Raw genomic sequence first — 16155 nt, forward strand, 5'->3', positions numbered from 1 at the left:
ATATCAGCTGATGTTAACTATAGTCAGAATTCAAGCATTATGACTTTTTTTAAAAAAACAAGATTTCAGCAGAGTAAAGGAGTATGATTTGGAAGCACAAAGGAGAGACACAAAAGAAAAACATATCATTATTATATATTGATGAAAGAGCAGTGGAGCCTTGGAAATTGAGATGTTGTTCCATCACATTATACGTTTTGAATTGAGATGAGTTGTGGACTATAATAGAAAACTAAAAAAAATGAAAGAAGGGCTTAGAAGGTCAAGTAGAGGCAATCCACACATTTTAAAAATATTCTTTGAATAACAATTATTCACATGTGCAGGCATCATGTTAAGCATTGGATATACAAGAGAGCACACAACAGTCTCTGCCTTTTGGAGCTTATAGGCTAGAGTGGTAGGGAATGTGAGTATTGCACAAATCATTAGAAAGTTTAAGACGGAAAATTGCAGGTTAAATAAGAAAAAGGACAAAAGTCCTATTTTAGGTAGAGAAATGAGGTGTTGACCTTGTGAGATCTTTGAGGAAAAGGTGATCTTTAAATTTAAAACTGAACGTTACATAGGTGTCAGTATGTAGAGCTGTTGGGGAAGAAATGGGATACAGGTGAAAAAAATGAGATAAGAAAGCATACAGAGTGTTCTTGATATTGACAGAAAAGTCCACTGTGGTTTTGGAGTACAGAGGAGTGACTGACTTGAGCCAAACTCAAATCCAGGTATCTTGAGCCCATAGGAGACTCCCAAAGGAAGTGTGGAACCATTAAGGGGCAGAAATGAGAGAGATTTGTATATTAAGTATTGTGGAAAATATAGCTACTTGCTCTAAATCTGCACTGCAAAAATGCTATTTGGTGGATTAAATTAACTGAAAAAAGAGTGTGGAAAAGCGTAAGATAATGATTTATCACATTGTTGTCCACTGTAATGATTTCTGCCTTCTAGATGATCACATGCGTGAGCTGATCAAAAGCATTTGCGCTGCTGAAAGGGTTTTATGAGAGTAAGGTTCTTTTGTCCTGCACAGGTTTGAAATCATGGTTCTCCAACTTTTGGATATCAAGTATCAGGAAATCTCTTCTCTCTCCCACTCACCAAACACAAACAAACGAGGCAAAATAAAACTTTGCAATGGCATTTAACACAAAAGTTAAGAATGACATACTCTCACAAGCATTAGTAAGCCCTCTAATTCTCCTGAAAGGACGGCAAATAACATTATTGTGTACATAATTTCCCTCAGGACCTTGTGCTTGCCAGGCAGGTGCGGTGCCACTGAGCTAGATCCCTGGCCTGCCGATTATCTTTTATTTTGTTCTTTATCTATACTTTGGCTTTCTCATACAAGAGAAACCATGGGATATTTAAGCTTCTGTGGTATATATAACCCCAAATAGCCAAAATCTCAGAAGAACTCCACGACACATCATAGTCAAAATCCTGTAAGTCCAACACAAGGACAGAATCTTAAAAGTGGTTAGAGAAAAGCAAAAATAAAAATCCAGTATAACTGCAGCAGACATCGCAACACACACCTGGAAGGCTAGGACAGTTTGGAGTGAGGTGTTTCAAACTCTGAAAGAAAACAATTTTCAACACAGGCTGAACCTATATATTGCAAAACCATCTTTCGAAATTGATGAAGAAATAAGATATTTTCATGAGTTTACTGTATTTTAATTTATATGGTAACTACTATTTCGAACATCTAGATCATGGCCCTCTCTAAAAATGTTTGCTTTGTATTACGTTTTTGTTGTTACAAATAAAGTGAAAGGGGGTAACAGGTATAGAGAAAATTTGATGAGTACTGTCTTCTTTTAACTTTAATTCATGAGTTCATCAGGTAGAAGAGAGGTTTGCTACTAGGAAAATGTGTAAAAGCAGGTTTGTGAGTTTAGTCCTAACCTGTAGGAGAGTAAAATATGCCCACAATTCCCATTATCAAACCAAAAATAACTTTTCCAGAAACTCAAACCTTTTGTTTCATCATTCTTTTTTAGAATTTAGAGTAGAATTTATTTATTTTATACCAGAGTGAATACCATTATTATTAGATTAAGTCCTGCTTATACAAGATGATAGTTGTTTGAATTATTTTATACATTTATATATGTAAACAAACAAAAAGACATGAGCTGTGAAATCAGAAAGACTGATGTTTGCTTGTCTGCTCTAAAATAGTAGAGTATCCTAGGCAATTTAATCAGTTTATAGTTTAGTTTCTCATTTATAAAGTATGGATATTCCTTTGTTGCAGTGCAGTTGAAAATTAAATGAGGTAGTATAAATGTGATTTCTGAACCCTCAGAATGCTAATGTCCTCTCATATTCCTTCTCTCTATTTTTGCATCTAAACCTCCCTTTCTACATATGTTCCTTTGAATGCTCCAAATGTTTTCCACCCATCTGCTTGATGAAGACATAGAAATATTAGCATTCTTATTACAGTCACATCAAAACTTGCTCCTTCAGTTAACCATGGTATTAAACTCAGGTTTAATTTCAAATGTTTTATCCAAGTTTTGTTTGCAATAGTGAAAAAAAATTAAGACATGACTTCTTAAAATAAGCTATTCTTTAATATAATGTACATATATATTGCAATATAACACCCCATTAAAATATGTTATTGGCGTAGAAAGACAACTCTATCATTCTGTGAATGAGGAAAAATAGAGATTATAAATAATGTATAAATATTTCTCATTTAATGACCTACCTGTTTAAGGACTTTCGGACTTAGGAATGAGGCACACTGTTTGGATTTACAACTCACTGCTTGGACTTAAAACCAGTCCTTTTTTTTTCTTCATGGTATAGTTCTGTACATCTTGTTGATAGAACTTGAATGTCTTTTTTTGTACCACACACTTTGTTTATACAATACTATAATTTTTACTGATTGTACTATACAGCAGAGTACTATAGTTTTATGTTCTGTCATACATTATAGTACTGCATGTAAGAGTTATGCAAATAAAAACAAAGTCATCAAGTTGAAGTTTCTTTTAACCATTTCTTTGTTGTGAATATTGTAATGTACATGATAGAGTTCTTCATTTAGCAATGAACTCATTTAACAACCTAGTCTCAGCAATAAAACCGCATTAAATGCAGAATGCCTGTAGCCTACTGTATTTTAGGCATGTTCACTAAGACTGTTGTGCAAATAAACACAGCATTCATGAAAAGACAAATACCTTCAAAATGTGTATTATTTCACAATATCTGATACTGGGGAAAAATAAGCTACCTGACATTTTTTGGATATTGATATCATATGAGGTTGCTTGTTTGGCCTCAATAGCCACAAAATACATGGTTTGCCTGTTTTGATGCAGAGGGGAGTGATTTGGAGCATGGTCTCATGAGACCTGTGGATCACCTATGTTACAGGCAGAGCAGCTGTGCCAAAGGGGCCAGAAAAATCTGTCGGTGCACTCTTTCTACTGGGCTCACTTCTAAGGAATATTTGCTTCTAACAATTCCTCAGGTGATAATAAAACAGACTCATTTGGAGGTAAATAAATTCCCAGATATAAACAAACTCTTTAGAAAGTGTTGTTACCTTTAAAATTTTTTGATATGTAGAAATGTCTCATATCATATGGATGTACCTATTTTCTCAAGGGTTATATGACACGGGAAACAGTTGAACATTAGTTATCATTGTTACTCTTGGCTCTGTGATTGTTTTATGTGTTTAATAATTGTCTTACACTCCTGGCTGGTAAGCTCCTGTACTACGTATTGTATCTGTCTTTCTAACCTTCAAGGTATTTACTATAGAGGTGGACAGAGATGTGGCTCCCTTAATGCAGGTTTCACTGTTAAGGCTATTTGGCATTTCCAATGATTTTTACAGAGTCAAGTAGGTTCAAAGTTTTGTGATATCTTTTTTTGGGGGAGGAGGGTTGAGATAAGATCCTGCTATGCTGTTCAGGCTGGACCTGAACTTGCTATGTAGCCCAGACTTCCCCTGAATTCACGTTGATCCTACTTCCACCTCCTGAGTACTGGGATTATAGGCATGCACCACCATACCTGGCTTTGTAATATCTTATTTCATAGTATTTAGTTTCTCTGGTTCCTTGCAATGACCCTCAGAAGCTCCTTCATTAATGAGCTAAAGCTGCAAATCCAAACCACAGCTCCCAGCAACATCAACTACATGATCAAAGTGACCTTGAAGGAATTACAGAAGCTGCTAAGATGCCAGGAAAGGGCATGTGAGGAAATATAGGAATAGATGTTTTATTGATTTGCTAAAGGTCATTATCTGGATTGCATCTATTTCCCACTCATAATTATTGATGAGCACTTTATATCATCACTGTATCATAAAATATCCTGGATTTTCTGAATAATTTTCATCCTTGCCTTTTCTGATATGTGATAGATCAATATTGCCTGAACCTGGCTGATGTGATGATTTATTGGTGGATGCTGTATTTCAAAGGTTATTGGAGAGCATGTGTTCTTAAGAAAAACAATTTTCATTGAACTATTTTGATAATACAATGTCTAGTGCTGATATTCCTTGTTTAATGACATAACTTTTAATGATTGTTCCGACTTGTGATCAAGGCATGCTGCTCAGAATAATGACCAGTCTTTTCTTTCCCTTTTTTAATACAGTTCTATGCATCTTGTTGGTAGAGCTGGAATGTCTTTTTTATATGGTACACCTTGTTCATACAGTACTATAATTTTTGCTCATTGTACTGTAGAGTCAATTACTGTGGTTTTATGTTCTGTTATATATTACAGTACTGCATATAAGGGTTGTGCAAAGTTATCAAATTGGAGTTTCTTTGACCATTTCTTTGTTGTGAATATTATAATGTACATACTATAAACAATTCCTCAATTAGTGAACAATTCATATAAAGACCAAGTCACAGGGTGGAACTTGGTTGTTAAACAAGGAGTGTCTGTATAAACCTATTAAAATTACATCTACATTTCTAAATGAAAATAAAAATGGCATGTAACAAAATCCTAACAAGTGTTACTTCTGAGGGATGTGTGATTTTATTCCCTTTCTTTTATACAGAGTCTGCCAAAAAATGTATACATCAGGAAAAGAAAAACTTGTATAAATATTTTAATACTTAATTTATTGAGACGTCATGAGATTAATACAAGCTACCTTTGGACTCTATAATTTACAAGAGGTGCTCAAAGTGGTGGCCATTTGCTTCCAGACATTTATTAGTATGGTGGACTGCTCAAGTGTGCATACATTTTTGGGGCAGATTCTGTAAGAATAGGTACAGTGTGTATGTCTTTATAACAGGATAAAAAATGCCACATTGTTTTTATTTTAATAAGTTAGACTTCTCCTAGCCTCCATCTAGATTGGAATTTAGTTTTAGGGATTTGTGGAGAGCAGTGTGTGGAGAGCGGTGTTAGCCAAAGAGGCTCCATTTTGAATCTTACCCTCCATTGTATAGAGCAAGGAGACTATGTTACGAGGAACCGCGTCCTTGCCGAATTAGATTGCCCTGGAACGTGATGAACGTTCTGTAACCCCGAGAAACAAGGAAGCCCATGAGGGTGGGGAATTCCCAAAGAACTAGAAAACAAGGAAGCAGGTGTCTCTGGATAAAGGTCATGATTAACAACCAAACTCACCTGCTGTATAAAAGAGAGGAGAAAAATAAACTTGGGCGCTCGGTCTCTGGGAGCCCTCCCGACTCTATCTCTTTGTCTTTCTTTTTCTTCATCCTCACTCCCCCATTCAGGTGCTGTTCGACAAGTGACGGCTGGCTCCCTCAGGGATTATTGAAAATTCTTTCCACTTTAAATTATTCTAGTGTCCTGTGGGTCTTGTAAAGTCCAGACATTTAAATAGCATCTTTTGGTTCTGTTCTATACTGATTACCAATGACAGAACAATATCTGAGCCACATCATGAATACCTTAAAATTGAAGATCTGTGATCTTTCCTCTATACCGAGTTTGAGTCTAAAGAACTCTTGAAAACACACATATAGTGCAATGTTGCCATGGGCACCATACATTTTGCAATCTTAAATCTCTTCACTCTCCCTCAAATTGTTTTTCTAATTTTCATACAGCAAAATTATTTAGCAGTAAGAATAAACTCATTTGCTCAGGCATTAATTCATAAAGTAAGTGGCAATTTGAACATATTTTAAATGTCAAATATTATTATGTTCATACTTAATACACACTGCTGCATAATACTTAAGTATTACTAAGTATGGTGTATTACTCTGTAATAATGTGTTACCCTACCCTATATAAGGCACTGAGTCCTTAATTCTAAACTAAGTCTCTGAATCTTGAGTCGTATATAAGTTATCTTCTGCTACCACATGGCCATTTTGCAGAAGTCTTGTCCCCTGCTGTTATCTGGAGAAATGGAGGTTGCAGGTGCTCTCTAAATGACACAGGTCACTTGCATCCTTTCTACTTGTCTAGGTGTTTGTCATTCTCATGGTTCCCTATAAGAATTTGAGCTGTGCCAGCAGAGTTCAGGGGGTGATGGAGAGAAGTGAAGAGGAGGAGGTAGCGAGTTCCATGCTTTGTGCTTTTTTTGCTGTAGTTATCCAAACTTAAAAGACTCTGCCAGTGGAACATCAAGTTACGATTTGGAGTAGACAGGAAAAAAAATAGCCATAGCCATAGCATGAAAAGGATAGAATATACATTTTCAAAATTTTACCAATGAATTTACTTTTCTAATACAAAATTTTTTAAATAGTAAAAGTTGCCAAAAAACAAAACAAAGCACAATAATGTTTCTCATGATGACATTTTGGTCAGTAATTGACCAAATATGTGACTGTGGTCCCATAAGATTATAACAGAGCTGAAAATTTCCTTTTGCCTGGTGATGTTGTATCCCTGGTGGCCTCTGGGCACAACATATTAGTCATGTTTGTGGCAATACTTGGTGTAAATAAACCTACTGTGCTGTTAGCTGTATAAAAGTATAGCACATAAAATTACAGTATGTAATATTTGTTAATGACAACAAACCACTATGTTACTAGCTTGTGTATTTATCATAGTTGATTTACAACATACTCCTAATTATAGAAACAAAGTTAACTATAAAGCAGTGCTTTATGTCCTTCAGGAGACATCCAGGAGCAGGGTGTTGTTTTCATAGAAGGTGACAGCTGCATGACCGTTATTGCCCTTGAAGACCTTCCAGTGGGTCAAGATGATCCTGGCCAAAAGTTAAGAAAAAAAATTGAAATTTATGAAATGAAAAATTACTTTAAGCTCAGGTTAATTTATTATTGAAGAAAGATTTTTGAAAATCAATTTAGTGTAGTTGAGGAGTACACTGTTTATTAAATCTACAGCAGGGTACAGTCATGTTCTAGGCTTCATGTTCTCTCACCAATCACAGACTGACTCCTGCAGAACAACTTTCTCTCCTGCATGATCCAGTCACAGTATGTGTCCCATACAGGGGTGCCATTTTTAAATCTTTCATGCTATATTTTTACTGTACTTTCTCTATGTTTGGGTACATTCAGATACACAGATATTTATCATTGTATTACAATTGTGTTTCACATTCAGTACTTTAACATGCTGAACAGATTCTGCCACACAAACTAGATGTGTACACAGTAGGCTATACTGTCTAGGTTTGTGTGAGCAAGCTATGATGTTCGCATAATGATGACATCATCTAACCACGTTTGTTAGACTGTATCCCTATTGTTAAGCATAATATGTGATCAAACATTTATATAAAACCACTAAACTTTAATTTTTCATTTCCTATTTACTTGGGAAATGTTTTACTTAACCTCTAAGGTTCAATTGATTTATCTGTGTAGAGGCACTGAAAAATAGGGAAAAGATAGATAAATCGAAGTCAAAGGTTTGGTTTGAATTCCAACTCTGATGTTCTATCTTAGGTAAATCACCTCCCTCTGGAAGCCTATGGTTTTTTTCCTTGATAGTGCAGCTATCTCAATGAATGCTGCTAAGATTTTCCAGATGGCCCTGGCTCATGTCCAAGGTCACAGACACATGTGTGTAGGACTCCTGTATCCTGGGAGGACTTCTTCCTTAAGCACTCAAGTCTGTGTCTCTGAGGACTTAGACACAAAGGGTACATTTCCTAATGCTCCCCCAATTTTTTTCCATGTTGGTCTCACAATTTTCAAATGACAAAATTTATTCCAGCTAAGACTAAACTGGCTTCCTAGTTTGGGCATAATTTCTCAAAGTAAATGGCAACTCAAAGATAAAAATCTTAATAAAATAATACATTAGAGTCTAAATCATCAGTCTTAAATTATGTTTTCTTGCTGTGTGGTATGGTTTATTTATGTAGTTGACTTTCATCCAACTATATTAACATTCTGCTTCTATCTTTTCCATCTTTTCTTGTTTGTGGGTTTATTTAGTTTTTTTCTTCTTCTGTTTATTTATTTATTTAGTATTTTTGTGATAGGGTCTTGTTACATTGTTCAGGTTGTTCTCGAACTCTCTATGTAGTCCAGGTTGGCCTCGAATCCTTGATACCTTTGAAATGGCTGGGATTACAAGCTTGTGCCACCATGCTGGACTCTGGCTGCTGCCCAGTTGTATTAGCATTATACTTTCCTTTTATCCAGCTTGCTGGGACTCCTCCCATTCATCTCTTAGTGCACCACCATTGCTTGTAATCACTTCATTTCTTCCCTTTTCATATTACTGTCTCCATTATATTGTCTACACTGCTATCTTCCTGCATACCAGTTTAATGATGTTATTCTCTGCTAAGAGCTAAAAAACCAATACCTATGCTCCAACAATCAACTGCCAAAATCAAAGCAAAAATAGTAAAACTACTCACTGACATGTTTAATAGCTGGAAAGTTTCTTGTTCACTCTGGGTCTAAATCCCTGTATTTGTTAGCCAAAACTTTTTAAAGTGTGACCCCTTCCCCCCATGTATGTTTCTAAAATTACCTCCTACTGCTCTCCCTACAAACTCTCTTCTTCTCTTAAAATTGTCTTTGGATTTATTTTACAACCATTAACTCCTCCTCCCTTTGCCTTTGGTACTTCAACTTATCCTAACTACACACTGAATTCCAACCCTGGCTGGATTTCTGATTTAATTTAGTCCTACTTTATTTCTCTTTGCTTGTTTCAGCACTTGCTGTTGAAGGCACGCACAATGGCACTGCCATGTGTAGCTTTCAAATTCCACATGTCAATTTAGGTTTTTATAGGCACACTTCCTGTCTCCTTTGTCTGGAACATTCCTCCTCCAGTTTCGTTTTTCAAGTCACAGCTGAACTATATCCTCAGAGAGAACTTTCTAGGATATTTTGGTGTCAAAAGTATTACTTTGTTCTGGGCCATCCCTGTCCACTAGGATATAAACTCCACGAAAATATGGATGTCATCTATCCTGATTCTCTCTCTCTCTCCAATGCCAGGCAATATGCTATTTTGTTCTACTCAGGCCTTAGAGGCACTGGATGATGCTATACCTACATGGGCTTAGTCTATTGATTCCAATGCTAATCTCTTCTAGTAACACCTTAATGGATGTACCCAGAAATAATGTTTGACCATGCTCGTTAAGTTGACAGTTAAGTTGACCCATAAAATTCAGCTAACATAGTAGGGGGTTTATTTAAGAAATAAATATTTATGTTGGTTGTGCCATCATTGCTTTTCTTAATGGTCTTATCTTTAGAGAAAAGCAACTAGATCATTTTGCTAACGTTGGAATGAATTTGATTAGGATTAATTATTTTCATAGCAGTTTGGGGGATTTTTTTTTTTTTTTGTACCAGGGATAGAACTCAGAACCTTGTGCTTGAGAGGCAGGTGCCAGAACCACTGAGCTAAATCCCTGGCCCAAATGGAGCATCTTTTTTTTTTTTTTGGTACTGGGGATCGAACTCGGGACCTTGAACTTGAGAGGCAGGCCCCGGAACCACTGAGCTAAATGCCTGGCCCCTGGGGGATTTTTTTGTTATGGATTATCTTAATTTTTACTTCACTTTAAAAAGTAAAATTGGGATAAATTGTGGAATTTGAAGCTATATCCTAAGTGTAATGAAACTGAATCCTGGTATATGATGATTTTTGTTACTTGGGTAAAGATTATGAGGTTACTTGTTTGCTTTGTTATATTTCCAAACAGAGAAAAATTACACATATGAAGAATGAAGGAAGAAATATTTTTCCAAAAACTGTTCTGGTGGCTGACAACATACTTGAAAAGTGAAAGAGTAAAATCTTCCTGAGGCTGCTGAGTCACTGGTTTTATAAACATAAGTATAGGAATGCTGTTATTATCTTAGCCATAGACAAACAAAAATTCTATAAAAACCCTCTAGTGACATCTGTGAGAGTTGTGCCTTGAGTAACACTGGAAATTCACTTAGCAGTCATTCTTCTTACTCAGGATTACCTCAACACAAAAGACAGGGGCTCAGCCTTCCTCCTTGTCATCAGTACATTTAAATTCCAAGAGCATAAATATTTTTAAAATCCTGAGTTGTGCCTTCAAGTCAGTCTCCAAGCTGAGTAATTGGTCCTGTGCCCATTCTGACAGGATTACCAAAACTACACGTTCACTTACTTTACCAAATTTAGAGGGATCCTGGAGAATAGGAAACAACTTGTCAGATGATTGCCATTAGTACTTAAATGAATTAGGACATCCTGGTTTTGTCAAAAGTTCTTGAACGGGATTTGTCTGCAGCCAAAATTTTCTACTGTGGATATGACAGGTTAATTTTGTCAGCATTAATCTTTCCATTTGTACAATATAAATTTATGACTTATGATAAAATCTAAAGGAATCGTGATGTGCTTTTACTTCCAGTTTGTGAATGAAAAAGGAATGTCTTTAAAGTGTGACATAAGTCTATAGGGACTGGAGAAAACTGGATCATGTGATTAAGGCAGTGGAATGAACTGACTTGGTTATGGGAAGGTGAAGATATTAGTGAGGCCCAGAATGACTTTAAGAGGGGGAAAATGATACAGGAGGAGAGAATATGCAGTCGTGTATGCAAGAAACACTAAAGCAAAGCATAAATTAATATTTTGACAGTAAAATGGGAAGAAAAGCAAAAACGCAGAAAAAACTGAAGACAGCAATCAAAAGGAGCTGAGCTCGGTGGCTCGCACCTGTAACCCCAGCACTCTGGGAGCATGAGGCAGAGGACAACAAGTCTGAATCCTGCTTGGGCAATGGTGGTGAGACTGTGTCTCAAAAAGAAAGAAAAACAAAATAAAAGAAAGGAAGAGATAGATGAAGGAGTTCTGGGGGAAGATGAAGGGGCAAGACAGTGACCATGCAGACAGGGAAGAGAACAGCCGAAAGTTCCTAACCTGGTACTAAGGGTAATAGGAGCTCTGTTTTGTACTGGTAGCTCCACTAACACCAAAATCTAATACTCAGGGATTTTGATTGACTTGGGAAAAAGCTGAGAGATGAGTAAACAAATCTTGCTGTAAGAGAATATGATATACATATAAAGTTGTGGGCCTTGGAAATGGGCAGAATTGGATTGAAATCCCAGCTTCACTACTAACCTTGAGTGCTTACATAAAAACAGAATTCTAAACAAAGATAGTAATGTCTAATTTCCCAGATATAATGATTAGTGATATAGCAAATGTAGTAAGAATATAAAGTATCTAGTTCATCATATTACTAGAACATTATTTGTTATCATCCTTTTATATACTTTTTAAAAATAAAAAAAGAATTACAATGTATTATGTACACATACCAACTCCCCATGAGGAATATGATCATTATGTACTACAAATATGTGTTTATAAAAATAAAAATTGAAAAATTAAAATACAAGAATTAAAAAGAAGAGAAAGTTTAATAAAATTTTAATAATCTACCTAACATATCCAACTAAAATAAAGTTATTGTTTTTGCTTTTTAGGTCAAAAGATTGATGCAGATGTGCAAGAAACTACTGATAGATTTTAGCTCTTAAATTTTAGTTTTATTGCTCATAAGCACTCTTTCTAAAGAGTTATGCTTTCAATATGATAACTAAGTTTTAAATTCATGACCCATGTATTTTAATTAGGGTCCATTTCTCCCTTACCTCTGATTAGTTTCATATTTCCATTTATTAGTATAGGAAGGTGGTATAAAAAATAAAATTTCTCTTGAAAGAAATGATGCAGATGGTAGTGGTGAGTTGAATATTATTTGGGAGTGGTTTTAAAATTCATTTGATTCAACATCATGGACAACAAATTCAACAACCATCCATTAAGCTCCACATGTGTTAGGGATTTCAGGTGGAAAGTGTGTCTTCTAACATTTAAAAACATTTTGTCTTCCTATCTCATGGAACAAAAGCTTTTTATTTTCTTGTATAGATATAGATAAGTACAACACATAGCCAGGGCTACGAGTGTTCTTATTCAATTGGAATAATGAATTCTGCTGGGTTCTTATGGAGTTTATCCCAAGCACTTTCTCCATGTTGAGTTTATCAAGCATCTCTCTTTACACTGAAAATTTCCAATTCAACCCCGTGTGATTTTTTTGGAAACTAAATCTCAATATATGTATCACAGTCTTCTGAAGCCTACCTATAATCCTAAATTTACAAACAAATGATTATGAATTCAGGTGTTTTCAGTATGGGGAGAAAATGTTTGAACACATTCGATTTTTAAAGTAGCCCAACATTTTTCATCATATATATATATGTATATATATATGGTATAATATTATATTTTGCCTTTGTTATAAACTTTGCTTTAAAAATAAACAAAATGCTCAAGCTCATCCACTATCTTGTCAATTTTGTTCTTGTTTGGAAAAAGGAGGAAGTACTGACTGCTTAAGGGCAAGATGTAGCTGTAGACACACACATACACACACACATACACACACGCAGAAACGCATGGTTCATACAATTTAGAGCCAGCTAATTTACGTATTATTTAAGCATGTTTTCTGACTTCAAACGCCTGGTTCTGAAAACTAAAAATTTGCATTTAAAATATTAGCTTCTACCAGAAGAGTGCTCTGCCTCTCTTCCTCTTTAATTCCACCTTAAAACTAATTCTCAAAAGCTTAAGGAAACCAGCCCCTATTTTAGCCCCTCCCACCAGGGATAAGACTTCGCAGAAGTCTGGACTGAACTTGGCTCCTGACAGAAAGCTAGAGACACACAGAAGCCTGAGGATTCTCATGTGACTCTGGGAACTGTAAGCGATATATTTACTCTTCCCCTGTTCCGCTTCTTTCTCCCACTCCCCTGCGCTGTTACTGTGTAGCTGACTTGGAAGAAAGGACCGACGCAGGGGAAACCGCTCTGCTTTCAGTCTGCTTGTCCTCAGCCAGCTGAAATGATGCACTGATCAGGGAACCCAGTCTTTCTAACCAATGCAAGTTTGCTTTCCTTGGTCTAAGTGCCTTGCGGAGTCAAGGATAAGTTGTTTCCTTCAGTGGAAGCCCGGAAATTTAGCATTTAAAAGGAGCGGTGAGGTAGCCCCTTTTTTGTGTTACACGTGGTGCCACCCACTATTAAAGATTCCCAGCCTTGAGCAGCTGCCGTGGGACAGCCCTAAGAATCTTTAGTAACAGACTTTGTTGAGTCATGTGTTTTAATTTACAAATATAGTCATTTTGGTTACTTATGCACAGCACCCCTGGGTATTTACTGTGTTGCACTAAGTGAAAGAGAGTATTGAAACATTAAATGTAATCGTCTGGTTTTCTGATTCAATTTTCCCTTGGGTTACTTGGCATGTTGAGAGAACAGCTCAAAACTAGACTCTCGAAAAGATTTAATCAAGTTACACAGTTACATTTTGAGTATGAATACTGTCTTAGTAATTTTATTTCAGAAGAAGCAAGGGAAAAGGCATTTGGTTTTGAAATAACTGCCTTAACCTAGTTTAGTCTCCTACAACTTATCATGATGTTAGTCTTAAAAATAATTACTTTTTTGTCTCAAAAAATAGAACAAGAAGTATTCCTCATATGGTTGATTTAAGCATTTGTTAAACTAAGGGAGGTGGAGACTATGAGGCATATCATTTGAATAGGTGTCAATTTCAAAGTTGTATTTGCAACTTTGGGTACAAGGAAGATTTGTATTTTGTTTCTGTTTGTTGTATAAATTTCAAATATTGAGAGAGATATTTGCAGAAAATCTAGGGAAACAAACCTGTGAAGAGTACATCCCAAAGTTCTCTAGACCTTCCCAGTCAAGTTAGATGTTGGGACAAGAAAAAAGTATTTATTTTCAATGAGCTCCGAAAGAGTTATATTTTAAATTAAGCAATAATTGTGCAATGCATAGAGAAGTGTTTGATATGCATTGGCTCAGAGGAGTTTTACAAACTTCCTGTAGGGTCAGCATATTTTATGGGACAAGAAACTACTCCTTTTTATCCTTTTAAGTTACTTTTGAAGTATTTTGCATTGTGTTACATTAGGAAAAAGAAAATTAGTAAATAGACCTCTTAGAACCTGATAAAATTGATTGCATAGAGTTATTTGACTTGTGTTTCTAACCCATTATTATCTTTTCTAGTGCTGCTGCTTAGAAAGCAAAGCCATAAAACACAATCATTTACATATTAAAACTGTTCCAGGAATAAAAAACAGGAAGACAATTCCTTGTGGTTCCTTTTTCCCTTGTATACCTTTTATTTATCATAACTTTTTTCCTCTGCTTGCATGCTGATTTTATATTTTTTGTTATTCTCAATCTTTTGTTTTCTTTCTTTTTGATCATTGACCCTCTTACAAATCTTGTAACAACTCGGACCCCTCCCTTGAATAATGCACATATGAATTTCCAACACACACACACACACACATTTAGAAACACCTTATGGAAGTTCACAAACTCCCAAAGGCAGTTTGTATTACATAAAAATGGAATTTGTTAAAGCATTGGAGTTTTCTTACAATCTGAGATAATTACCAAACCACTGGACTTGGACGTAAGGACGTGCCTGTCAGTGGCTGTTGCAATGCCTGTTGTCACTTATCCACCAGTACCTTGGAACTCCAGGCAGCTTGATGCAGTAGACACCAACTTGCCTGGAAACCAACTGACCTAGATTCTAGTCTCAAGCTTCATAATTACTAGCCATTTAATACTGCATTTCTTTTTTCTGTAACATCTGATTTTTCAAAATTGCTTGAATCCAGTAAGTGAAATATGATTCAGGGAACTAAACCGCAAATTTTTCACTGGATTGTGGGCTGTTTTTATTTTCTACTTTTATTCCAAAATGCCTAATGATATTTCCCATAATGATTATGTTTCCTTAAATCATTATTATAATAATAACATCATGCTTATTGTTTAAATTTTGTTAAATATAAAAAATGTAAGAGAGAGACAGAAGAATTACCTACAATCTTCATGAAGCAATTATTTTTGAAATCTCATTCACCCATTGGTTCAATCAATGATTTGTTTTAAAAAGGCACTAGGGATTGAACCCAGGGCCTTTGCATTGAGCTACATCCCCAGGCCCAGCTTTTGTACTTTTATTCTTGGACAGGATCTTGCTCAATCGCTAGTTGCCCTGGCTGGGTACCAATTTGCTATCTTCCTACCTTGGCCTACCAGACTGCTGGGATGATAGACACGTGTCAGGCCCATCTTAAATCAATGAATATTTATTAAAGAGCAGGTATCCATCAGGACAGAGACAGGCAAGGAATTCATGTATTTACATGTGTTTGGGCCAACTCTTCATCTTCTACTCAACTCTTCATCTTCACCTTCTCCTGAACTGTTAGGACAGTTAAGAGCTGAAGGAACCAGGACTGATTCCCGAGTTCTTTCCAGAGAAGACAATAAAAACAGCAGACATTGTTCTGATCTTTTAATACTATCACTTCCCTAAGGAAAAAAAAAAGAATGTGCTGTCTTTTTACTGCTCCTGTTATGTGAGTTTGTTTGTTAATTCTTAATATAACCTTATAATATTCTTTAAAAGACAGTTTAACTCTCCCTTTACACAATACAAAATAATATAAATATACAATATAAGTAATTCATTTCTTCCCATAAGCAATTTTGCAAAGATGCACTACCAGTTTAATTACAAAATGAGTACGTTTGACGTTAGAGAAACCCAGCAAACAGAGTGATCCACATCCAAGTTTGGCCCCCTGTGGGTCAG

The 16155-nt window shown here is 35.8% G+C and overlaps 1 protein-coding gene across 3 annotated transcripts in view; it reads left to right on the plus strand.

Moving 5' to 3' along the window:
- Nucleotides 1-13063: 13063 nt before the first annotated feature.
- Nucleotides 13064-16155, plus strand: part of Pla2g4a (phospholipase A2 group IVA) — a 147342-nt gene continuing 144250 nt past the window's right edge. The window contains exon 1 of one of the 3 annotated variants that reach the window (XM_004862779.3): nucleotides 13064-13209. The gene's annotated coding sequence lies outside the window, so the exon portion shown is untranslated. The remainder of the gene's footprint in view (nucleotides 13210-16155) is intronic. The other 2 variants (XM_013078904.3, XM_021242894.2) reach the window with 2 other exon arrangements.

Source organism: Heterocephalus glaber, unplaced genomic scaffold (genome assembly GCF_053883595.1).
Source record: "Heterocephalus glaber isolate CG9 unplaced genomic scaffold, H.glaber_assembly_v1.0 deba00001600, whole genome shotgun sequence".
NCBI lineage: Eukaryota > Metazoa > Chordata > Mammalia > Rodentia > Bathyergidae > Heterocephalus > Heterocephalus glaber.